This window comes from Miniopterus schreibersii, assembly GCF_964146895.1.
Source record: "Miniopterus schreibersii genome assembly, chromosome: 9".
NCBI classification, from domain to species: Eukaryota; Metazoa; Chordata; class Mammalia; order Chiroptera; family Miniopteridae; genus Miniopterus; species Miniopterus schreibersii.
In genome coordinates this window covers 52,569,136-52,595,405 of record NC_138118.1, presented here as the reverse complement: position 1 = coordinate 52,595,405, position 26,270 = coordinate 52,569,136, and the positions used below count along the sequence as shown (strand labels likewise).

Sequence of the window (26,270 nt, the reverse complement as noted above, 5' to 3'; positions counted from 1 at the left end):
TCTTCCTTTCACAGTTAAATATCTACATATAGCCCAATTGGTGTGGCTCAGCGGTGGAGCATCAACCTAGGATCCAGGAGATCGAGGTTCAATTCCTGGGCAGGGAACATGCCCGGGTTGTGGGCTCGATCCCCAGTAGGGGGAGTGCCGGAGGCAGCCGATCAATGACTCTCTCTCATGACTGATGTTTCTATCTCTCTTTTCCTCTCCTTTTCTCTCTCTGAAATCAATAAAGATATATTTAAATATATATATATCTACATATATAATGTAGATATACACATACATATATTTATATATAAAACATGTATAATACACACAGGCATGTGTAATACGTACATTGCATATCTATATCTAACTATAATGTGTAATATACATACATATATAATACATAAATTATATATCTATATCTATCATACACAACTTTAGTCTCTACAAAACTGATCTCATAGGGTTGCAAATAAGGAAAAACTAGGTCACAGTCTAATGGACACTTTTTGAACCTTATACTTCTGACTTTTTAAACATTCTCTGTACAGTCTAAACTCTGTGAAGTATGAGGCCTGGGCCTAGATTTGTCTTTCTACTTCTGTATTTTCAAGCCTCTCATGGTAGGTTTTCAGTAAATATTTACTGCATAATTTAATTAATGTTATTGAAAGTCATATAATATTCTTCACCACAACTTGCATTTACAAATATATTGACCTTTGTAGAAAGCGTAATTCTAAGTTACTTAAGCATGAAGGAAATATTTACTAAAGCTTTCAGAGCCACGGACGTCTATAGAACCTTACACTTGTAGCATTTTCAAATAAACAGATGAGTTTACATAATGCAATTTCTGAAAATGGATAGGAGAGTAAAATAATGTATTTTATTTTATATCATCCAATATATCTTGACTCTTTGTATCAGAGGCTTTCAATATTTGTATGTCATTGTGAATTATTCTGTAGGTGAGAACTTGTATTTCTAATTCATATGTATGGGGAAATTTAGTTTTCATAAATGATTAATATTCTTCAAGAATTAAGGAAATAGCTTAGGTAAGCAGTAATTTTTCTGACAGGTGCACAACTATGAGAGAGACTTTGCTTTCAATAATGGATCTTATATGTGTAGCACATTTTGTTTTATATGCTACAGCAGTGTCAATACCACATCTGGAAAAATAATCTGATTCTGTCTGTGTTATTTGGGTTTGCCCTTATATGGAGGTCAGTATTCTCTTACTTGAGTATGAATGGTTTTTCCATCTTTTATCTTTCACAAATGATTATCAATCCTATCTCCCTGTGGCTGACTGTTAAATTATATAATACTATATTTTTGCAGCAAAGAGAATCACTGCCCAGCAGGTAGCAGTCAAGTGGCCTAATGCTGATCTTACTCCTGATCCATACTTGCCAAACTCTCCCACAGAGAGCAGTGACATTTGCTTGGAATATCCACTGTCCAGCCACTCTAGCATCTAATCTTAGATTAACATGAATATTAAAAGAGTTGCATAGCATTTTGACACCTAATAGCGTATTTTTCTTGAATTACAGAATATTATTTTTTAAGCTGTATTATTCTTACAGTTTTATTTATTGTAAGAATATGTACTATCAAATTTTTCAGGATGTAAAAAGAATTTCTTCATTCTCAGGGCCAGAAACTAGTATTTGATACATTCTTGGCATTGGTTTATTTTATTTTGCGGAACTTGAATCACAATTTTGTTTTGTTTTTTGTTAATCCTCCCCCCAGGATATTTTTTCCATTGATTTTTAAAGAGAGTGGAAGGGGACAGAGAGAGAGAGAGAGAAAACATCTATGTATCTCTATCACATTGATCAGTTGCCTCCTGCACTGCCCCAGCTGGGGACAGGAATCGAACCTGCAACCCAAGCACATGCTCTTGACTGGGGATCAAACCCACAGTCCATCCGTGCACAGACCAACACTCCACCCACTGAGCCACACCAGCCAGGACTTGAATCACATTTTTTATTGTATTAACTCTCATTGTCTAAATAGCAGCTCACAAGAGTACAAAGAGAATGTGGGGTTCTTTTGTTATTCGAGATCAGAAGAGAGCCCCTACTTCTTGCAAGAATCCTATAGAGGAAGTGACCCAGGAAATCCTACCAGTTGCCCTGAGAATTAAAATAGCTTGTTTTACTGCTCAGGGGAAGCCCAGCATGTGGTGAAGCTGGATGAGTCATGTAATAATAAGTTTTGGGTAAAGAGTACTGGGGCAGTCACTAGATGTATAGCATGGTTTCTGTGGGACCTCTGCTCTGGGGACAGCCTTTCAAGCTATAAAGAAATATCGTTTTCTTGAGTCAGCCTTCTGGCTCAAAAACAGTCTCCCTGTCTTCACTTAAGCAGAGATGTCCTCACTTAAGGATAAATGAGAACACACTGCTTTTCCTGGAGTCAGTTCTTCTGACCATGTGTACTGGCTTCCAGTCCTCCTGTCCACTTGGAAACAGACTCTTGGCTCTCAGTCATGTAAATCAGCCCTCCTGGCTTCTAACCTGTTGTTTCCCAGTTAGAAGTCCAACCCAGCTGCTCTCCTGATTACTTACCAAAGCATAGCACCTTGTATCAGCAAATGATACTTTCCATTGTAACCAATGCTCCTGCAAACCCAAAGAACTATAAGGCTGATAGAATTAAAGATAGCCAGTTGTATACAATAAAGAAATCAATGGTGTTATGAAAGCCATATTATGTTAAAATTTGACACATAGTTCTCTTGTTGCATAAATGGCTTAAAAGGCATTGGTTATATTTGAACCTATTTATACTGTGAAATTCTTATAAGAAAAACCCTATAGGAAGAGTAAGTTTTATGAATTTACCACTACTATATAAGAACTATTTAACTCTTTAACAGATTATCTCATATTCTGGCCGTGGGCATGGTTTCCTAAATTAAACAGAAAACAAAAGTGAGAACCAAGTATTCCATAATTGACAAAGAAGAGTTGATTCCTAATAGATTTTGTAACAAGTGATGAAATCAGAATAAAATACTACAAGTCTGGAATTTTTTCTTCATCACATATTTTTAAAATAACCTATTGGTAGAGATAGCCATTTGAAGAAAGGTTCCATTACTTAGAAATAGTGAACTGTCAACTTATATTGAATTGTGAAAACAGATTAAAATGAAAATGTAAAGTGCCAAGCTTGTTTTAGAGTTAAAAAAAATCATACTGGCCTGTGGCCAAAATATTTGCCTCCAAATGTCATCTTTAGAACAATTTTTTAAACCCACTGTGATTGCCTCTCCCTCCTCTCAATTCCCAGCAGGCTAAAGCAGACCTCACATAGTCCCACACAGATGTAGACAGAGAAACTGCTCATTATCAATCAACGAACACAAACAAGTTGAAGACTGCTCAGTTCCCCCTGTTAAAGGTAAAGAGGCTTAAAGCCCCCAAAGAGTTTATTATTCTGGGACTGAGATCGTCAAAGTCATTTGATTTTTGACTTGCACAGTAGCCACAGAGGTTAAATTGAGGTTAAGTTTCTCAAACAAAATGGAAGCAATTAAACAGTTAAATAATGTTGTTTTATTTTTTGTTTTTAACACAGATACCAAAAAAGATATTAATGTAATCAAAATGTGATTTTTTTTTATATCTCTAACAAAAGTGATACATAAGAAATTGCCTTTATGCTTAATTATGTTTTTACTTACTATTATTTCACTAAAAATCACACCAGAATAATATGAATATATTCAGCCAATAACTGATTATAAGTATTCTCTCTCTTTGTAGAAAGATGTCTAAGGACCTCTGAAGTCTATAATTTTCAATTAGGCTGGAAAAACTCAGGCTCGTTGAATGAGATAATAATATTACTTATGTTTGTTTGAATATGCTCAGTTAGAAAGAAAACCAGTCACAGAGTCAGAAGACTTCAACATACTTTATTTTATACAAATCATTTTCACATTCATTATCTCATTTGATTTCTAAGTAGAGGTAATGTATGTAATGTAGAAGGACATTTGACAAATGACAATTAAAAAAAAAAAAGGAAACACATATTAAGTGATTTGCCCATGACCACATATTTAGTAAGAGTTGGAGTCAAGCTCAAATTTCTTTCTACTTCCATACATTACATAACATCAGATCTAAAGAATTATGTCTTCTTAAGTAACATGGAGTATTAGGCTTTATCACTAATTTGAAAAAATGTTTTTGATCATATTCTTAAAGAATAACTTTTTAACCCTAGAAATAAGTTCACATACTATTAACTGAATCTTGTGTGTCTGAAAAAAATATCTTAACCCACCACCATGGGAAATGGGAGACCTGGATGTGTTGATTGTATCTGCATATGTTGGCCAAAAAAAAAAAAAAAATTAAAAAAATTTGGACTGTGACCAAGACAAGTCCCCTCCTAACTAAATTCCTTTTCCAGATTGGTTTTAATTGCTTTTCTGTGAACAAATATTCCCCTGCCTTAAGTTAATGGGAAAGAGTTTCAGTGTAGAGGGTTAATAAAATAGGAAGAGTGGGCTTGAAGAATGGCCCCTTTTAAGATTCCCTAGATAATGGGGCAACTGTCAGGTATTCTAGCAGATTGGAGGGGGGAACATGGCTCCTTTAAGGACCTTCGAGGCTGGAATTCGATAAAGTATAGAGAAGCACTCTATCCCTGAGAAGCAGGAAAGGGAAAACAAACTGAGCTATGTAAAATATTGCACATGATTTGCCAAATATAGACACACCCAGGTTTCCTATTCCACATGAGGTTAGAGCTTGCATTGCACATAGCAAATGTGGCCTTGCTCTGACCCAGATCATGCCATGAGGGAGGAACCAGCCACTCTGAGAAGCAGTTCTCTTTTTGTTTGTTTGTTTTTTGAAGCCCTACACTTCCTTATAGTGGATACACTGGGCTATTAAAAGTCTTAAGGTGTGTTTCCTAGGTGAAGAACCACCCAACACATACTGTGTAATTAAAATGAAAACAAAACAAAACATCAAACAGTTTTTTTTGGGTGTTATGCTTAAATAAAAACTTTTACCGCTATAAATAATCCTTGACATGCTGTTTATTGAAACATGTGTCTGAAAAAAATATGCTAACTCTTATAGATAATGAAGCTAAAGAATGCAGTTTTTATCTTTAGGCAGAATAACTAGAGCCAAATTCTAGAGGAACCTAAATTTATGTCTGCTGACTCTCAAGAAAAGACGAGTGCGTATTCGGTTTATGGTAAAGTATCTGCTTGACCACATGCCACAACCCGCCAGCAAAAGGTTACGCATCCCATAGTTCCCTTTTGTTGCTGTGAAGTATTTGCTTGCTGGAGCATGTGACACACACATGGATGGTGCAGAAAGTCTTTGTTCTTAATTTGCCAGAATGGTGTGGTCAGGAATTTGACATTCTTTTAAATTCCATTTAAATAATTTTATCTCAGATAAAATACTAACAGCTTTAAAAAAAAAAAAAAATGAACAGGCTCTGCGATGTATAAAGAGAAAGGAGAGGATTGGAGGGGGAAAATGAACATCAGAAAGCTAGCTAGGATTACTTGTGTTTATTAAGTGTTAGCTACGTCTGTCATTTACCAGAAAAGAGACCACAAATTCCAGTTTCTATCCGGAACTGATAAAGAGAGGTAGCATGTAAGGTTATGTGTTTATTTATTTATCAGATGATGACAAGGAAATGACTACACTGCCCAGCACAAAGCAGAAAGTAGCTCATTGCATCACTTTGTTTTCCTAACTATAAAGGAGCTACCTAGTTAATTTGTGCAGATGTGATCCAGAAGATTAATGATGTCTAAAGGATCTTGAAGAAATAATTTAAACTCAACACATATTTTACCTTCTAAATACTTAGTCGATACACATCTATACTTTTTAAGTTGCCCTAAGACTCAGACTTTCTGAGCAGCAGCACGCTCTTCTGCAAAGCTACCTGGAGGCAGTGGTGGTGGTGGATGCTGTGGTCATAAGTTTGGTGGCTCGTTGAGTTTATTTAAAGAATTTAGGAGGCAGAACAACTACTTATTCAACAGCTTGAAGATACTTCCCCTATGCCCTTCCTCTGTTGACTGGCCAGTCAAAATGATTTGCTCTATGTTAGAAAATTTTATCACTTTATTGACTTACCTCTTTTTTTTTTTTTTTAATGCTTTAGTAAATTGCTTCTTTCCCTGAACTACTGTTTATACTACTGTCCCTGAGCTTACTTTTAAAAAAATGTTTTTATTGATTTCAGTGAGAGGAAGGGAGAGGGAGAGATAGAAACATCAATAATGGCATTTAGGGCCCACCTGGGATAACTCAGGGACTCTCTTTATCTCAAGGTCCTTAATCACATCTGCAATAATTTTACCACCTAAAGTAACATTCACGGGTTCCAGAGATTAGGTCCTGATATCTTCTGATTTCTTTGGGTGACCATTATTCAGCCTATCCTCTTTTAAAAACTATTTTTAATGTGTTAAATGTTTACTTCCATATTTTTCCAGGCCTCTTATAATTCCCCCTCTCTCTCTCCCTCTCTCTTTCTCTCTCTCAGAATCTGATAGACTATCTTTGGTGTTTGTCTTACAATATTTACAACGAATACTACTATTTATTTTGGGATCCTGAATATTAGCTACCATTTAGATATCAAATGGTTAGATAAAACACTTGAGGATCTATATATTTGTATTATAGTTATGTATACTACTTTTAATTGAAACATGATTAAGACTAATAATACTAGAAGAAAATATGGATTCTGTCTAAACAATTCTAGAAAAAGTAACTGTTCTACCCTATGGTATCAAACCTTAATATTTACTTGGAGGTGGTAAATGTTTTTATAACTACTATTTTTTTTATTAAATTTATTGAAGTGACAGTGGTCAATATGAACATATAGGTTTCAGGTGTGGGTTTCGTTACAAGATCTGTATTTTGCTCTGTGTGCCCACCACCCAAAGTCATATCTTCTCCCATCACCATATATTAAGACCCCCTTTATCCCCTCACGCTCTTCCCTGTGGCAACCACCACACTGCTGTTTGTGTCCACAAGTTTCAGTTTTATATCTCACATGTGAATGAAATCATATGGTTCTTAGCTTTTTCTGACTGACTTATTTCACTTAGCATAATATCCTCAAGGACCATCCATGTCACAAATGGCAGTTTCATCCTTTCTTATGGCTGAGTAGTGTTCCATTGTGTACATGCACCACATTTCTTTACCCAGGGCTCTATCGCAGGACACTTTGGTTGTGTCCATGTCTTGGCGACCGTGAATAATGCTGCAGTGAACATAGCGGTGTATATATCTTCGCGAATATATGTTTTTTAGTTTTACGGGTATATACCTAGGACAGGGATTGCTGAGTCATATGGCAGCTCTATTCTTAATTTTTTACTATTTTTAAAAATCAGAATAGTCTTTACTTAGACTCCTAATGATGGATGTACTGACCGTGTGTGGATCTCTACCATGTGTGGAAGCATATTCATCCAAAGATGGCTTCACAAGATGATAGAAGTCAGTAATATTTTGTCTTTAATTCTAACTCCTCGGATTTTATGCCTCACATCTCATTATATCTCTATAAATACGTAAAAAATAGTATAACCACAATTTTTTTTATGATCCAATTTTAAACTATGAAAAGAAATTGCTACCAATAAAATATAATTGCTTTTGCATTTTTATTCAGAAAGATAACCAGATGCTTTAAAAAAATGAATTCATTATACAAGATTCTCAAAACTTATTCTGTGAGCAATTATTTAAACAAATAACTGTTCTAGCATTTAAAAAATATCATTAATTACCCATGTCTAATATTTTTCTTTAGTATTTGAATGTAAAATGGGTATGCTGCATGGATACATCAAAAGGATTATTTACAAAGTGTTTAGTGGGTGAAGTTGCCTATGGGCAAAGGAGTATAATTTATTTGCCAAAAATTTTGGGGAAAAATTTTTATATAAAATGTCTAATGTTTCACATATTGAAAAATAATTTTCTGAGGATAATTAAATTTTAGATTAACTAAGTTTTACATACTTAATAAGCTTTCAATATATTTTGTTTTACCTAAAGCAAATATGCATAGTTGCACAATCATGGAATCCAGCAGACTATTCTGAAATATGTTAATTTATAATTTGTATTGAAAAAAATCATTAGTATTATCACTATAATACTTTTCGTGGTCTACATTCTTTAGCTTCTTGGATCTGAAACATGACTTAAAAATCATTGTAGTTTCACAGATATGGTTAAAGGAGACAGATGCCTATATATGTACTTTTGTAAACAGGTTTATGTATGAGGTGAAATATTTAAAATTGTTTTGAAAAACAAAATTAGCATATGAAAACTTTACATCTCTATTTTTATTTGTAAAAAATTAAGTCATTTAATATTAAATATGAATGATAACTAGTAGTCCATTCATAAGCTATCATTCCCCCTTTTCTACAAACCAAGGGAGTTGAGACAGCTGATTGAAATACATGAGCACAAATTAGTTGGAGGTAAAAGGTAAAAGTGTTTAAGTTTAAAGTGGTTAGTAATATGTATTAGTAAAAGTAATTCTACAGTTGTTTACCTAGAATAGTATGGTGAACATGACAATTTAATAGAGGTGTGATAACATAGCCCATTAGACTAAAAATCACAAGATATTAAGATTAACTCATATTAATAACTACTGATATACATATATAGATTGGCAAAAAGATAAATGATACATAGAAAAATAGAGATATACATTAGGTTTATATTGATTTCAGAGAGGAAGGAAGAGGGAAAGAGAGAAACATCAATGATGAGGGAGTCATTGATCAGCTGCCTCCTGCACGCCCCCTACTGGGGATCAAGCCCGCAACCTGAGCATGTGCCCTGACCTGGAATTGAACTGTGATCTCCTGGATCATAGGTTGATGCTCAACTGCTGAGCCACACCGGCCAGGCTCAGTAGTATATTTTTTTTTAATTTTTATTTTTGTTTAAAATATTACAGATGTCCCTTTTTCTCCCCAATGACCCATTCCACCCCATCCCATCCCCCTCCCCAGTTCCTCTCCCCACCATTGTCCATGTCCTTGGCTTGTACATAAATGCACATAAATTCTTCGGTTCCTCTCTCCCCCTCCACCCACTCGCCCTCCTCCATCCCTCTGACATTTGTCAGTCTCATCTATGCTTCCATGTCATTGAATCTATTCTGTTCATCAGTTTATTAAGTTCTTTAGATTCCACATAGAGGTGAGATCTTGTGATGTTTGTCTTTCTCTGCCTGACTTATTTCATTTAGCATAATATTCTCCAAATCCATCCATACTGTCCCAAAGGATACAGTATCCTTCTTCTTTACAGCTGCATAGTATTCCTTGGTGTAAATGTCCCACAGCTTTTTTATCCACTCATCTACTGATGGGCACTTGGGCTGTTTCCAGATCTTAGCTATTGTAAACTGTGCTGCTATGAACATAGGGGTGCATGTATTCTTTCTGATTAATGTTTCAGGATTCTTAGGATATATTCCTAGAAGTGGGATCACTGGGTCAAAAGGCAGCTCCATTTTTAATTACTTGAGGAAACTCCATACTGTTTTCCATAGTGGTTGCACCAGTCTGCATTCCCACCAGCAGTGTACTAGGGTTCCCTTTTCTCCACATCCTCGCCAGCACTTGTTTGTTGATTTGTTGATGGAGCCATTCTGACAGGTGTGAAGTGATACCTCATTGTGGTTTTAATTTGCATCTCTCTGATGATTAGTGACCTTGAGCATTTTCTCATGTGTCTCTTGGCCAACTGTATGTCCTCTTTGGAAAAGTGTCTATTCAGGTCTTTTGCCCATTTCTTAATTGGGTTGTTTGTCTTCCTCTTGCTGAGTAGTATGACTTCTATGTACACTTTGGAAATTAGCCCCTTATCAGATGTATCCTTGGCAAATATGTTTTCTCAGACCATGGGGTTCCTTTGTATTTTGAGGCTGTTTTCTTTTGCTATGCAAAATCTTTTTAGTCTGATGTAGTCCCATATATTTATTTTTTCTTTTGTTTCTCTTGCCCGAGATGTATCAGTGAAAATTTCCACTATGTGGGATGTCTGTGACTTTACTGCCTACATTTTCTTCCAGAATTTTTATGGTTTTGAGACTTACATTTAAGTCTTTCATCTATTTTTTTTTTATTTTTGTTTATGGTGAAAGTTGGTGGTCTAGTTTCATTTTTTTGCATGTATCTGTCCAGTTTTCCCAACACCACTTATTGAAGAGACTCTCTTTACTCAATGTATGCTCTTTCCTCCTTTGTCAAATATTAACTGACCATAATGGCATAGGTCTATTTCTGGGGTCTCTGTTCTGTTCCATTGATCTATATGCCTGTTGTTGTACCAATACCAGGCCGTTTTGATTACAGTGGCTTTGTAATACAGTTTGAAGTCTGGTAATGTGATCCCTCACACTCTGTTCTTTTTTCTCAAGATGGCTGCAGCTATTCAGGGTCTTTTTTGGTTCCAAATAAATTTTCCAAATGTTTGTTATAGATCTGTGAAATATGCTGTTGGTATTTTAATAGGAATTGCCTTGAATTTATAAATTGCTTTGGGTAGTATGTACATTTTAATGATATTAATTCTTCTAATCCATGAGCATGGTATATTCTTCCACTTGTTTAAATCTTCCTCTATTTCTTTTTTCAGTGTCACATAGTTTTCGGAGTATGGGTCTTTTACATCCTTGGTTAAGTTTATTCCTAGGTATCTTATTTTTTTAGTTGCAATGGTAAATGGTATTGCTTTTGTAGTTTCTCTCTCTGAAAGTTCATTGTTGGTGTATAAGAATGCCATTGATTTCCAGATGTTGATTTTGTATCCTGTTGCCTTACCAAATTCATTTATCAAATCTAGTCGTACTTTGACAGAGTCTTTAGGGTATTATATGTACAATATCATGTCATCTGCAAGTAATGACAGTTTTACTTCCTCCTTTCCAATTTGGATACCTTTTATGTTTTCTTCCTGTCTGATGGCTGTGGTGAGGACTTCCAGTGCTATGTTGAATAGAGTGGTGAAAGTGGACATCCCTGTCTTGTTCCTGTTTTTAAGGGAAATGGTTTTATTTTTTGCCCATTGAGTATGATGTTGGTTGTAGGTCTGTCATATATGGCCTTTATTATGTTGAGGTATGATCTCTCTATTCCCACTTTGCTGAGAGTTTTTATCAGAAATGAGTGCTGGATTTTGTCGAATGCTTTTTCTGCATCTGTTGATATGATCATATGATTTTTGTCCTTCATTTTGTTTATGTGATGTATCATCTTTACTGATTTGTGGATGTTGTACCAGCCTTGCATCCCCAGAATAAATCCAACTTGGTCGTGATGTATGATCTTTTTAATATATTGTTGGATCCGGTTTGCTAGTATTTTAGTGAGGATTTTAGCATCTATGTTCATCAGGGATATTGGCCTGTAATTTTCTTTCTTTGTAGTATCTTTATCTGGTTTTGGGATTAGGATGCTGCTGGCCTCATAAAAAGAATTTGGAAATTTTCCCTTCTCTTGAATTTCTGGAATAGTTTGAATAGAATAGGTGTTAATTATTTTCTTTGACTGTTTGGTAAAACTAGCCTGTAAATCCATCTGGTCCAGGACTTTTCTTTGCTGGGAGTTTTTTGATTACTGCTTCAATTTCATTCATTGTTATTGACCCAATCAGGTTTTCTGCCTCTTCTTGATTCAGCTTTAGAAGGTTGTATGCTTCTAGGAATTTGTCCATTTCCCCCATGTTATCCAATTTGTTGGCATATAGTTGCTCATAGTATTTTCTTAGAATCCTTTGTATTCCTGCTGTGTCGGTTGTTATATCGCCCCGTTCATTTCTGATTTTATTTATTTGGGTCCACTTTCTTTGTTTCTTAGTGAGTCTGACTAAAGGTACATCAATTTTATTTATCTTTTCAAAGAACCAGCTCTTAGTTTCAGTGATTTTTTTGTATTGTTTTTTAGTCTTTATGTCATTAATTTCTGCTCTGATCTTTTTTGTTTCCTTCCTTCTACTTCCTTGGGGCTTTTCTTGCTGTTCTCATTTTAGTTCTTTTAGCTCTTGTGCTAGATGGTTCATTAGATCTTTTGATTGTTTCTTGAGATAGGCCTGTAATGCTATGAATTTTCCTCTCAGGACTGCTTTCGTCATGTCCTATAGATTTTGAGTTGTTGTCTGTTCATTTTTGTTTCTTTCCATGAAGTGTTTGATTTCTTCCTTGATCTCATTGGCAACCCATTCATTGTTTAATAGCACGTTATTTAGCCTCCATGTGTTTGAATATTTTTGAGTTTTTTTATAGTGGTTGATTACTAGTTTCATGGCATTGTGATCTGAGAAGATGCTTGATATGATTTCAATCTTCTTGTATTTGTAGAGACTTGCCTTGTGCCCTGACATGTGGTCTATTTTTGAGAATGTTCCATGTGCACTTGAGAAGAATTTGTATTCTGTTGCTTTGGGATGAAATGTTCTGTAAATGCCATTTAAATCCATTAGGTCTAGTGAGTCATTTAAGGTCTGTGTTTCCCTGTTGATTTTCTGTCTTGATGATCTGTCCAATGCTGACAGTGGGTGTTTAAGTCCCCTGCTGATTGTGTTGCTGTCAATCTCCCCCTTAAGTCCACCGAGAAATTTTTTATATATTTAGGTGCTCCTATATTGGGTGTATAAATGTTTATAAGGGTTAACCAAGCACAATTTGTACTATATTTGTTCATTTTCCCAGTGTGATATGAATAGTTGGTTTTAATTTTTAATGTAAAAGTAGCCATTGCTTTTCAAGTGTTCTTTTCAAACATGCTTTGTAACATTTACAGCATTCAGATTTAATATAATAATTTCAAATATGTTAGAACCTGATTCATAGAAAGTATTTTCCTTTATCAGGATACTACAGAAAAAGATATTTTGTTTACTTTCAACTCAATCATTGCTACCTTAAACATTTCACTTGATTAAAAATTCACTCTGACTTTTAACAATATATTAGTATTGAAGTAGTACATAGTGCAGTGTTTCACATTTTCCAATATGAATTACATTATTTTACACTTCCTATTTTTACATCAGTCTAAAAGGAAAATGAAGCTTGTTTATCCCTCCCATAGTTAAACAGGTTATACCTGTTAAACTGATGAGAAAACCAAGATGGAATGATCATAATTGTCTTGGCTTTTGTCATATAGCCAATTAGGGATGATGGAAAGCTGCAACTCTGATTTCTTGCCCTTTAAGGTCACACAACTAGTAAGCAATGGACCCATTTTAAACCCATGTCATTTGGCCTAAAATCCAAACCATTTAGTTTCTGACATAGTTTTATTATTTGAACTTGTTGAAACTCTGATTTCCAGAAAGCATAGAACCTAGAAGTTACCTGATTCTGGAGGAAGTTTTAAAGTTAGTTGAAGCATATTTGAATATGCAAGTTGAAGACATGCCGGTATTTAGTTTTGGTTAGTATTTCAACTTATTTAATCACACCACAAACATGTGTTAGCATATAAATTAATATTTTGACAATTATACTTTCATTTAGATAATATAGTTTCTGTGAAGTGGTTATTTCTTTTTGAATAATCAGCTTTCAGAGGAACACTGCTCACTGCTACCTGGAAAATAATTTCTTTCTCATTTCCTCTAGAAATCCAGTTCATACTGTTACTTGTCCTTATGGTGTAGACTTTACTCTAGCTGCAGTTGCAAGTACATAAAACAGAGTTTATTCTTGTATTACTATTACTAATTATTGTATTATTTTCCATATAAACAACTATAAACTTACTTTTGCCCCACCTTGTATATTTCCCACTGTTCTGTACTCAAGTTTAATTAAAAATGTAATCAACATGCTTCTGAGGCACTCTCCTCTACTCTTCCCCCCAAATCATCTATGCTCCACCAAATCTGGCTTCCTTGGTATTTTCCATACAGCCTTGCTATTTGTCCATCTAGTGACCTGGGATACTGCTATCTTCTTTTTATGGATGAGTTCTCTGAGAGTACTTCAGGCAGCAATAATTTCCACTCTCAACTCCATTGCCACTGAACTTCTTTTAAAATAATCCCTGAAACATGTCTCTCTCAATTGTATATGGGTTTCGGTGCAGTAGTTTAACTGTAGTACACCATAGTGACTAAAGACATAGACTCCAAAACAAGACAATCAAGGGAACAGTGAAAAATTAATAATTACCTGTATTCTAAGTGAATGCCAAACTCCTTGTATCAGTCAAATTAATGTCACAGTTGGGAAAAATCCACAGATACTTTAGGAAAATGTGGCTCTTTATTTATGGCTAGTGGAGTAGTGAGGAGATGAGTATAACTTGTTAATGAAATATGAAGTTTCAAGGGAAAGTTGAAATGATATCTTGGAGAAAGGACTTGGAATGACAAGCTAATAATATTATTTCTCTCTTGCAAGAGGGGGCCATTATAATCAGGAACCTAGCAACTTAATTTGATGACTCTGTGACTGAAAGAAAAGGGAGCTACAATCTCTAGTAGGAGACAACTTTGGATATCTAATAGAGAAGTGATTAATATCCAAAATAGTCTAATATAATTGGGAGTGTAAAGGAAAGAGCCCCTCATCCAAAACCTGACTTCATTGCCCACTGACAAATATATGATAGGCATACAGTCAACGCAGATATGGTCACTAGCAATGAGGCATAAGGGAAAGGAAGTGCAAAAAGCCTGGAGTTTTAAACCCAAGCAAAGGAGAGGACAGTGATGCATTTAAAACTGAAGAAATAGGAGAATGCAAGTTTGGAAGGAAAATCAATGAATTCCAATCTACTCCTGTGGAGTTGGAAGCTACTTCATGTTTGCTTTGTACAGTAAACAACCGGTTGTTAGGTGTGTAGCTATGATGTTTAGATTATTTGATAATCATTCGGTAAGGGTGATATTTGAACTTGTGAGAGGGAAGTAGATTAGTTAAGAATATGTAGAGTGAAAAGATATGCACTCTCAACATGGCACCTAGAAAATGTCTGTACCTAGGGGACAAGTGGAATAAGCTAGTGAAAGAGCTTAAGATGCTATGGTATGAAGAGTAGTTTAAAATAGTCATGCTGTTAATAAAGACAGCATACTCAACCACTTCAAATTGCTGCCCAAGAATAAGGCATCAGTGGGTTCAATGAGAAATTCATTGATAATTGATCTTTACAGCATCCATTTTCATAGAATACTTAAAGTCAGACACTAGATTTTATTTTGTTTAGGGACAAAAGTGAAATAAGTATTAAAACAATTGTATCTAGACTACCATTTGTCTAAAAATTAATGTACTTTATGTGATTTTTAAATTAAAATAATACATATTCATGCAGGAATTTAAATACTGAGAAGTATGTTGAAGAAAATTCAAGAAAGAACAAAAGATATCAAAATCATTCAAAATTTTTAAAGATAAAATAATTATAATTCAGCATTTTTCCAAACTTGTATGTAATTTACACACAAGATGCATATATATGATTGCATATATTAGCTATACACTTACATATATATAACTGAACTTAATGTGCCAGTTTATCATATTTCATTTCACTCAGTAATATAGTAAAGATATTGCCATTGTAATTAATATAAAATTCATTTAATGGCTGCATTCTAGTCCACTATACTTATATAAAATAATTTAGCAATCATTATGTACAAATAAAAACATCCATATTTGTGCATTTGTCTGATAATTGCCTTTGGGTCATGCTAATAATGGAATTGCTGTTTTTAAGAAACACATCTTTTTAAATAGTTTTCACACATATTACCAAATGCTCCTCCAGACCGTTTACATTAAGTAAAAGTTTTTCCATATGCCAAATGTAGACCACAAGGACAGCAAAGCAACATTGGGATATTAACTGATATTAATTAACATTTGTTTGCAAAAGGTACAATTACCTCTTTTACCCAATGCTCTTCAGCACTGTTCAGGAACAAAAATTCAAGAGATTAGCCTAGATTTTAAAACTGAAATGACACACACTGCAGACAGAAGGTCAGGGTGAGTAAGGAGCAATTTATAGATGTGAAATTGAGGAGGAAACTGCCAGCTATTCAGCCTAAAAGTAATAAAGACACAGTGAGGGCCAGGGGTGAGCTGCAGGGGTTAGGGGGGCTGGAAGTGGGTGTGTGCGACAGAAATGGATTTCTTTGGTGTAGAAGAGGTCTAAGCATCCTAAGGGCTGGTGGAAAGGCTCTTTGACTTGAATGTGAAGAACTAGAACAGAGGAGAGTAATGGAAGAGTAATGTGATCAATGTAGGCCAAGTGAATGGGGAAAAGAGAAGAGCTCCAGGTCCTTGGTGAGATAAATACAAATAAATGGGCATCAAGAGCTGAGCAGTTATTGATCAATGATAACAGGACAGTCATCTCAATACGGCAATGAGGAGTGAGGAGAACACTCACCCCTCTTTAAGCATTCAGGGGTATGAATGTGGGGAGGGTTTCAGAGTAGAAAGCGTTATCAAGATTAGGTCAGGTTTTAGTTCAGGTGAGGAGATGGAGAAAGTGCTCTAGAAAAAGTTTAAATCATAGGATTTTAAAAATTTTCTAAAAGATCTGAATAGAGGCAGAAAAAAATCCACTGTAAAAGTGTCCAGAGAATGAAAACAATATGGTTTGATTGCCACCATACCCCCTACCCCCACCCCAAATCAATGTATTTACTTTTGTGCTGCTTGTTATTGATTACTTATGCTGCATTATGGCTATGAGGTCAGCATTAAAACAAATGAATGAGCAAGACCAATTAATAACTGTTGGTCTACAATACCTTATAGGGATGAGCCAGTTTTTTGTTTTTTTTTACTATAGAATCTAGCATTCACATGACACCCACAATATTTTAGATTTACTATTAATTAAATGTACCTTATGATTTGAACAGACACTTAATGCTGAGTTCCTACCAAGGCCCTGAGCTTTATTAAATGCACAGTTGCCTCTTTGCATGGCAGAATTTGACAGACAAACTATTGGGCCTTTAGAAAACACAGCAGAAAATACTATTTGGAAAATATTTTACTTCTTGATTTAGTGTAATATAAGGAAATGTAAAAGAAAAAAAAAGAAAAATCTCTGCTTAAAACAAGTGTTCAGGGAATGAGAGCATTAGTATATTACTGAATATATCATCCTGTGATTGAAATATTTTTCAAGGCTTTTAGATGGTTTTAGAATACTTTAATCACTTGAATAAAAATTCCCCCATAAATTTAAATCATATTCATTGACAAAAGTCAATTTTCATTTTTTTGTCATGGGCAAATATTGCATACTTGTGAATTTGTCTATGAAATTTTGCCACACAGAATATCCTGTAGTCTATATATATTTAATCCGCAAAACAACCCTTTGAAGTAAATACTAGTTCCCTTATTTTTTTTATTTTTATGAAAAGATAAATACAGAGAGGTTAAACAGTGAAAATCGCATACCCAGTAAGGATGTGGGTTTGGGGTTTAAGACATGTTAAAAGTATTTCTGCTCACTAGAGTATTCACCAGAAACATAATTTTTACCCAAGAGGATAAATTTATGCAAGAAGAGTTTTGTTCTTGACCAATGAGTGTTTCAACAATAAAGAAGGATAGATTAAACTAAGGAAAGTATTGTATGTTTGAGAACTTTCATGTTGCCCTGACTTTTATCTTCAGTCAGACCAAATCTTTAGGTCAGCTAATAGGACATGGAAAGTCTACAAAGTTATTGAAATAACCTGAATAAAAAGTAGAACAGCTCCAAGAGCATTCCACCTTAATAATTTGTCATTTTTTTGGCTTAAACAACACTCTTCATTAAATTAATTCTTTGCAAGTTAGTATATGCTAAGAAGGGGCTTGAAAATATCAAAAGCCACAGAGATTGTCTAAGGAAAGAGCCGACCCTTGGCGCAGACTCCTGGAAAGAATCTGAGGTGGTGTCGAGAAGGGAAAGCACCTAGAACAGCAAAGACGACTAAATGTTTGTGAAATATGAATCTATGTTTGTGTAAAGCATTCTTTTACATTTAAACAGAACTTGGAGGTATTTCAGTAAAATGAATGAAAATACAAACACCAAGTGAGTTTTGTAAGAAAACTAGCAGAAAAAAATAGAAAGGAAAACTTGTCTCAGACAGTTCTGTGGGGTTGAATACAGTGTTTTCCTAGGTACTGGGCTTAAAATGAACATTTCAGAAGAAGGGATAGTATTGGTCTTACAAAGGAATAGTTGTTGGGTACAAGCTTGTTAGTGTTGTTGTTCAAATCTTTATCTTTACTGGCATGTGTGTGTGTGTGTGTGTGTGTGTGTGTGTGTGTGTCAGTGTCTGAATGAACAATATGTCATAGACATGTGCTCAAATCTGTTATTTGGTCATGAATTTTTACATTTATGTTTGGAAAACTGGATGCTTTTGCTTCCTATATTTTGAAACTATGCTTTCAGTTCCAGGCAAATTAATAAATATTATATTTATTGAACTGAATCATTTGTCATATTTGGTGAACCTCTTTAAAGTGATGGTTTTTTTATTTTTTATTTTGCCAAATATTAATAAAGCTCTACCAACTTTCTTTTAATAAGTATTTTATTTAATGATTATCATATGTATATGCACATATGCATACATATATATTTATATCCTTTTGTTTCCAATTCATCTCTCTCTTCTCTACTAAGAACTGAGACTAAGAATTCCATTAAATCCCCTGTGGGGAGGGTGTTTTTCTATTTTTCCAAAGTGACAGGATCACTTTTCAGGATCTGAGGTGATTTCCTACACAACCTGGCCTTGGCTTTGTCTCCTGTCCCTTACACTCAGCCCATTAAAACACATACTCCTACTTAGCAAGCATAGGCGGATGTTCCCAGGGTGCTGATTTATCTAACAGAATTCAGACTTTCCAGACCTTTCTGGCCTCAAAAGTTTTCTCATTTTTTCCGCAACTTATTTGTAGATCTGCCACATTGGAAGCATTCCCTGTGGATATCTGGTATGCCATGTTAATTAGCATTTAAGTACTGTAATAATGCTCTCCTTAAAAATTAAATGGGAAAGAAAGAATCTCATCTTATTATAGAATTTTAGGATGCTATTAACACCCTGTTTTATTATTTTCACTCCCTGAAAAAAAATATCATCTAAGAGCTTCTCTGCCTTTTGATCAACTTAATTCGATGGCGACTCATGGTCTCTTTCTGTCTAACCCCAGAGATTCATATTCCTGGCCTACAATATGTACTATTACAAGATTATAATGTCTTCTCTCTATATACACATACTCTATAGATAGACAGTTATTGGCTACCTCTATGATCCAGGAACTGTGCTTGGAACTGACCTAATAAGGAACTGAACTAAATAACATTTTTATGATCAAAAGGGTCAAAGGATATCTAGAAAATAATATGGTAAAGAAACCATTTCACTACAGTGAGATACATGCAAATAAGTATATGTAGGTGCAGCACCAAGGTTGGTGTGAGTTCCTATGTCTGCGAGATTCAAAACTGGCTTCAGGGAAGTATCAGGTGAAAAGATTTTTCAAGTATAATTAGGACTTTTCAGTTAGAACCAGAGCAGCCATGGCAATCCAGCCAAGCGATTAGATTTGTTCGTAGATACTTCACTGTGATATCCTAATATGGGGGGTAACTTGCAAATATGTTGGAATAACTGGAATAGACTGCTAACGGAAAAATGTTAGAAGATAAAATTAGAAATACTGACAAGAGCCAGATCATTAAAAGGTTTTATTAGAAGGCTAATGAAAAAGAAGGCATTGAAAGACTTTGTGTAAGAAAATATTAAGTTTTCTTTTTAACCAGATAACTGTGTAATCAAGGCTACAAGATTTGAGGTTATTGTAAAAGTATAATCTAGAGAAGTTGAGACACCAAACCAAGCTGATGGTAGCAGAGATTGGAGTAGAGCCAGGCAAAGTATGGTGATTGATTAGGTAAAATACACTGGGACGTGCAAGAGCTAAGATAACTGAAAGGTTATGATGACTTTTGGGATTTCAGGATTATCATGTGCATTGGGGAAAGATACAAATGAAAGAGGAGTGCTTTATTTGGGATAATAATCTATTGAAATTTGCCCCTATTGAAGTTGAATTCCATAGAGGATATCTATGTGGCTGTGTTTCCAAAGCAGATAGAAATATGAGTTTTGGAGTTTGAAGGAGAGTTATAGGTCAGAAATATTGATTTGGAAAAAAATCAGAATATACATAATAGTAGAAGTTATGGTAACATTTTAAAAGTGTTTAAGCTAAAAGAAGAAGAGGGCCAAAGAATGAGGATATGATGAGGTAACTCAGTCAATGGACCTGTGAAGTATTCGAATTCCATGGGAGATCTGTGATGGAAAACAAAGAATGGGGAAGGTTCAGATAGGAATTTCAATTGATTGAGAGTGTCAAATGACAGAGAATTGAAATAGGATGGAAACTGGATAATTAGGAGTTAATTAGTGACCTACTTAGGCCATCCAGTGTACTGCTGAGAACTGAACAATGAGTGGGGGTAAAATTGGAGCTAGTCCTAGTTGACTCATCTTCTGGAAAGTTGGCTATAATTGGTTCATAGCAAGATGGGGACAATAGGGCAATGAATGCCTGGGGTGGGGTGGAGCTGGGTGCACAGGGGCAAGGGGATAAAACAGAGGTCATCCGTAATACTCTCAACAATAAAAATAAGTGTAAAAATATATATATTTCTATTTTCTCTCTAGTTCAACATTCACTGTATTCTACAGTTCCCAATCCACTTATGACTCAGATCTCCGTTTGCTCTTGGATCATGCAAGTACTCTTCATCTCCCCATTTTAGAGCACATCTGTGTTCCTATATCTCTGCATCCCACCAACCCAGCCATATTTTAGCATCCATACAGGCAGAACAGAAGTTCTTATCAAAGCATTAAGGGAGTATTCATGTTTAAATGTTTCCTTGTGTCTCATTATCTGTTGCCTTTTCTTACCAATCCCAAGTAAGATTTCAACTACACTCTGCCCATCACACACACATCACCTACTAGCCCCCAGTAGCTAAGAAAAAGGAGATTACTCAGAGATGAGGATTTCAAGCTGGGCAGAAGGGCACATTTCTATAGAAGTCTGGTGGTAGAATTACTTTGCATAGGAAGGATCTTTCTACAAGGGGTGGGGAACCTTTTTTCTGACAATGGCCATTTAGATATTTATAAATTATTTGCAGGCCATATAAAATTATAAACTTAAAAATTAGTTATGAAAAAAAGCTTTTAGATTTATTGAATTTTGAGTGCCGCCTGCAGTTGCTTTGGCAGGGCCAGACCAAATGATTTCACGGGCCTTATACAGCCCCAGGCCCTGACTTTCCCCACCCTTGTTACTAGTTCATGGAAATCAAATCACACCGGTGGTCCTACTCAGTAAAGAAATAATCCACTCCCCTAGGCATCAGGACTATACCTTTAAATAGAATGCATGTAGGATTGCTTACTCAGAGTTATTGGAAAAACACTCCTCTGGAGACTATAGGAGTCCTGTTTTCAAGGGCAAAATTAATTTAATACTAAAGTGGCTTTGATTTACCAGAGTTCAATTGAATAAATTGAGGATATGGATAGAATGACATTTTTAGTCAGTTATTTCATTAAAATTCACTTTGTTTCTTCAGATGTCACACAAGACACACTTATCTAAAAAATATACAGTTTTAGTTCTGCTGTTGTTTCAAGAAAGGAGATAGCAAATAAGTGCTTGTTGTGTCCAAGTCAGGATCACATATCTTGCCTGCTTTGAGGTTGACAATATCCTGATGAACTCTTCAATCTCTCTTGAGAAAGACTTTGTACAGCAATCACTTGTATTTTCTTCTGTGCTATTGAATCTCTTTTTTTAAAATAAAAACCCAGCTGAACAGAGAAAACTGGTTTTCTGCCAAAACCTGTCTAACTTGTAACCTATGCGGTTCATTTTAAGACACTCATTTATCATTCGTAAATTAACCTTGTACAGGATAGCTGCTCTCATTTCCATTGCCTTTCTGTCCTATGAAGAATAAACTCAAACATTAAACAAATAATGAGAGTTGAATCTGTGAGGCATATTTAATGCAAAGAGGATTTTAATGGCATCTCTATAATTAAAGGCATTAATAACTGACTATAAGTCTTCATTCCCAAATGCCACAGCCATTAGGAATAGAATGATATGTAATTTGTACTAAATGATTTTAAGAACCTTGTGCCAAAATCATCTTACATTCTTTTGGTTTCAAATATGGGTTATTGGGGAGTAGCAGATATCAGATATTGATTATTGAACATAATCATAAATATACTATGCAGAATGGTTTTATGTTTGAGTCTTTGCTTTTTAATTGGAATATGGTATTACCACCTTGATATTGGTTATAAATCTTTGCCCAACTATTAAGTGGCACTCTAAAAAACACACTTATATCAAAAGTCTTGATTACTGGGCAACAAGCTACATTGAAAAAATTATAGATGTGAAGATGTGATTTTTTACTGCATAAATACCTATTCTTGTAAACTATGCCTTGTAACTGTATTGTAGACAAATTTTCAAAGTGTCTCAAAAAATTCTATGGAATATTTGCAAGCCTGGGTTCTCCCAGCTCCTGCTTTTTGTAAAGCTTTATGGGCTCAGCTTGTACATTTAAAGGCATTTTCTTTAAGACTTTCTTATAGGAGAGTCCATAGCAAAATGTGTGATTTCTGACACCTTCCTGTTCCCAACAGCGCCATTCTGAATTTATGTTCCTAGTCCCGAATCCTGCTCTCTAGGGATAGAGACAGCAGAATGTCTCATTTAATAGTTAATTTCTGATTCTCCACCCCTTGAATACTCAACCCTTTTAAATATTTGGTGGAATATCATTTCACACTTAGACTTACTTCAAGGTGATTTACTATCTTTTCGAATGTTCTCACACAATGAAAATCTACCCCATATACAATATGTATATTGAAATTAAATAAGAAGATACATTTTTATATGGCTTTCAGTTATGCTCTCAGGGGAAATTTACCACATAGCCAACTAATAAATAATAATGTTTAAACTTGGCACCCACCACTGTTTAAGTGCTTCTCAGAAATTAGCCCATTAATCTTCTTGTGACTGCTTGTAAAATAGACAGCAAGTTATCTTATTGTTCCCACTTTCTCCTATTATTCCACTTCAGCTGCCTAGAATTCTATACTGTTGTACCCACATTCATACAGGCAGATTTCTTGTCTGTACCTCCAAAGAACAGAGCACACAGGGCATCTGGACCTCTGTGCTTCCTTCTGTGAGATGATCCAGGAGTTGACATCAGGCTCTCAGGGTTCTGTTTCGATGGTAAGGCACATCACTGGTGCAGGCAAAGTCATTGAATATATTGCATGAGCTCTGAATCAGTGAAAATCATCTCTCTAGTTTATAAACAGAGCCTTGCTTCTCTCTTTTTTTTTGGGGGGGGGGTCCTATTATCTATTTTAAAATAAAAATTTAAAACTGAGGTACTAGATAACTTTTATACAGATAGAAAAGTATAAATCCTAGTGGATATAGGCCTGGATTTAAAGAAATTACGCCTTGTACACCCAACTTTTTAAATTTTCAAAGTGCCCATAGAGCACTGATTCTCAAACTTGTATAGGCATTAGAGTGACCTGTGGGGCTAGTTCACAGTAGGAATTCGTAAACCCCACCTTCAGAGTTTCTGACTTAGTAAGTAGGGACCAGACATTTAGATTTCTTTATTGTTGATATTATTACAGGTGTCCCCCATTGCCCCTCCTTGCCCCCCTCCACCCATACCCCACCCTCCCCTCCCTCTGGCTACAACCACATTGTTGTTTGTGTCCTTGGGGTATGTATATATGTACTTTGGGTATTCTCTTCACCTTCTTTCATCCCTTACACTTCCCCTCTGACATCTGTCAGCCTGTACCATGTATCCATGACTCTGTTTCTATTTTGTTCATCAGTTTATTTTGTTCCTTAGATTCCACATATAAGTGAGATCCTGTGATATTTGTCTTTCTCTGACTGGCTTATTTCACTTAGCATTTTAATCTTCAGATCAATCTATGCTGTCACAAAAGGTAAGAGTTCCTTCCTTTTTACAGCTGTGTAGGAGTCCATTGTGTAAATGTACCACAGCTTTTTTATCCATTTATCTACCAATGGGCACTTGGACTAAAGGAAGCCCTGAGATCTCTTTTGCATTCATTCTTTGCTGGTTGTGAAGGGGCATTCCACTAATGGTAGAACAACAAACTTTAAAAACTTGCTTTCTTTTTTCTTTTTTTAAAATATGTCTTTATTTCAGAGAGAGAAAGGGAGAGGGAGAGAGACAGAAGCATCAATGATGAGAGAGTCATTGATCTGTTGCCTCCTGCACACCCCTGACTAGGGATCAAGCCCACAACCCGGGCATGTGACCAGGAATCGAACTGAAATCTCCTGGCTCCTAGGTCAATGCTCAACCTCTGAGCCACACCTGGCCGGGCAAAACTTGCCTTCTTACTCTCTTATGGCTCACTCAAAGGGACTAAACGTGCCCTACCAGAGTGGCTCAGTTGGTGGAGTGTGCACTGAAAGGTTGCTGCTTGCTTCCCGTTCAGGGCACATACCTGGGCTGTGGGTTCATATGGAATGGTTCCTAGGGAAGGCAGCCGAATGATGCTTCTCTCTCTCAGTCCCTTCCTCTCTCTAAGCATGCCCTGGGGTGAGGATTTAAAAAAAGGGATAAACATGCTTTCAAAATAGATAAACTTGTTTGAGGATTATTAATATCTTACCACAACTCTGGATGTATTATTCTTGTTTCCCAGAAAAAAAGCCTATAGCATATCCAGATTAGGCACAATGTGTGAGATATGATAAAATATTTCTTTAATTCTATATTCAGGTATAATTATTTATAGTCAGAGCTATGACCACAAATTCAGATCTTCTAATCATGGTTCATTTTTTTTTTTTTTTTTTTTTTTACTGTATGTATGATGCTTTTCTAGAATTATATTACATCTGAAACCAAGAATAAGTTATACAAATATTAGAAGTCACTGACTATAAATCAGAAAAATTAATTCCATTTTTTCTGTGAAACACTATAGGTGCTATTTTCAAATATTTCCTATTAGGGCTATAAGAAATCTGTTCTCATTCTGTACTTTCTGATTCTTCCATTCCCCAACTTCCTTCAAACGGCTTAGATTTCCAGTATTTATTCCTGAGTAGACTATAAAGCAGGGTCATCTTATTTTTATAATAGGAATTGAACTATTAACTTATTTTATGCAGTACTGATGGCTCACAATCCCCAAACATTCACAGATTCAAGGGGAAACCAATGACTCAATTAACTTCTACTTGAGCAGTTACCAGCTGTTGGGAAAATGGTCTGTGTATAAGGGGGGCATTATTCACTTGGAGATTGACACATGAACACATGAAGTCACATCCACCTCCCAGTGAATGATGTGACAACAAATATTATTTATTTCATTAGTGGTACTTGGAAGGGTGATCAAGGTGTCCTACATCTCTCTCTCTCTCTTGCTCTCTCTCTCTCTCTCTCAATACATTGCCTAAGAAGAAACTAGAATGAAATGGACTTTGTCTGTTTAATGGACTGTGTATAGTTCTTACTGTATATTTTCATGGGAATGTTTTAGTTCTGTGTCAATGCTCATTCATCATACTGCTGTTTGTTTTTTAAAACCTAAATAGAGCAAAAGATTAAGTGACCTTTTACTCTTTGGTATATTTACCAGGCAATTTCTTATAAATAATTAAATCTGGAGAATTTGGGAAAGTTGTAAAAAACACCTTAAATCCCTTTGTTTCATGCAGAGAATACAATTAGTACTGCAAAGCTTAATTTTAAAAAAAGTTTTCTATAATTCACGAAGTAGCAATCTTTAATTGTGGGCAGAGCCCATGCCCTTTAAGTTAAATTTTCTAATTGAGAAAATATGATAATTTATTTAGGAGCATCATCTCTTACATAGGTCACTTTTATGCTCTCCTCTATCCTTTTGTATAAATTAGTTGCCTTTAAGTTAATGTGAATAGAATATGAAGAACAGAATGCAAATGTTGCCTTCAAATAAATGATTATGTTAAAGATGAAGAGAAGTGCATGAGAAAATGATAATCTAATTTGTTTATCCTTAGCATCTGAAAAATGTACA

At 35.2% G+C, this 26,270-nt stretch overlaps 1 protein-coding gene across 7 annotated transcripts in view; it reads left to right on the top strand.

Moving 5' to 3' along the window:
- The window catches only part of SEMA3A (semaphorin 3A), a 441,509-nt gene that overhangs the window by 183,116 nt on the left and 232,123 nt on the right, over positions 1-26,270 (top strand). The window contains exon 6 of one of the 7 annotated variants that reach the window (XM_081148091.1): positions 3,310-3,417. The exons of 5 other annotated variants lie outside the window; for them this stretch is intronic. The gene's annotated coding sequence lies outside the window, so the exon portion shown is untranslated. Of the gene's footprint in view, positions 1-3,306; positions 3,418-26,270 lie in introns of all 7 variants that reach the window. One more of the 7 variants, XM_081148089.1, reaches the window with a different exon arrangement.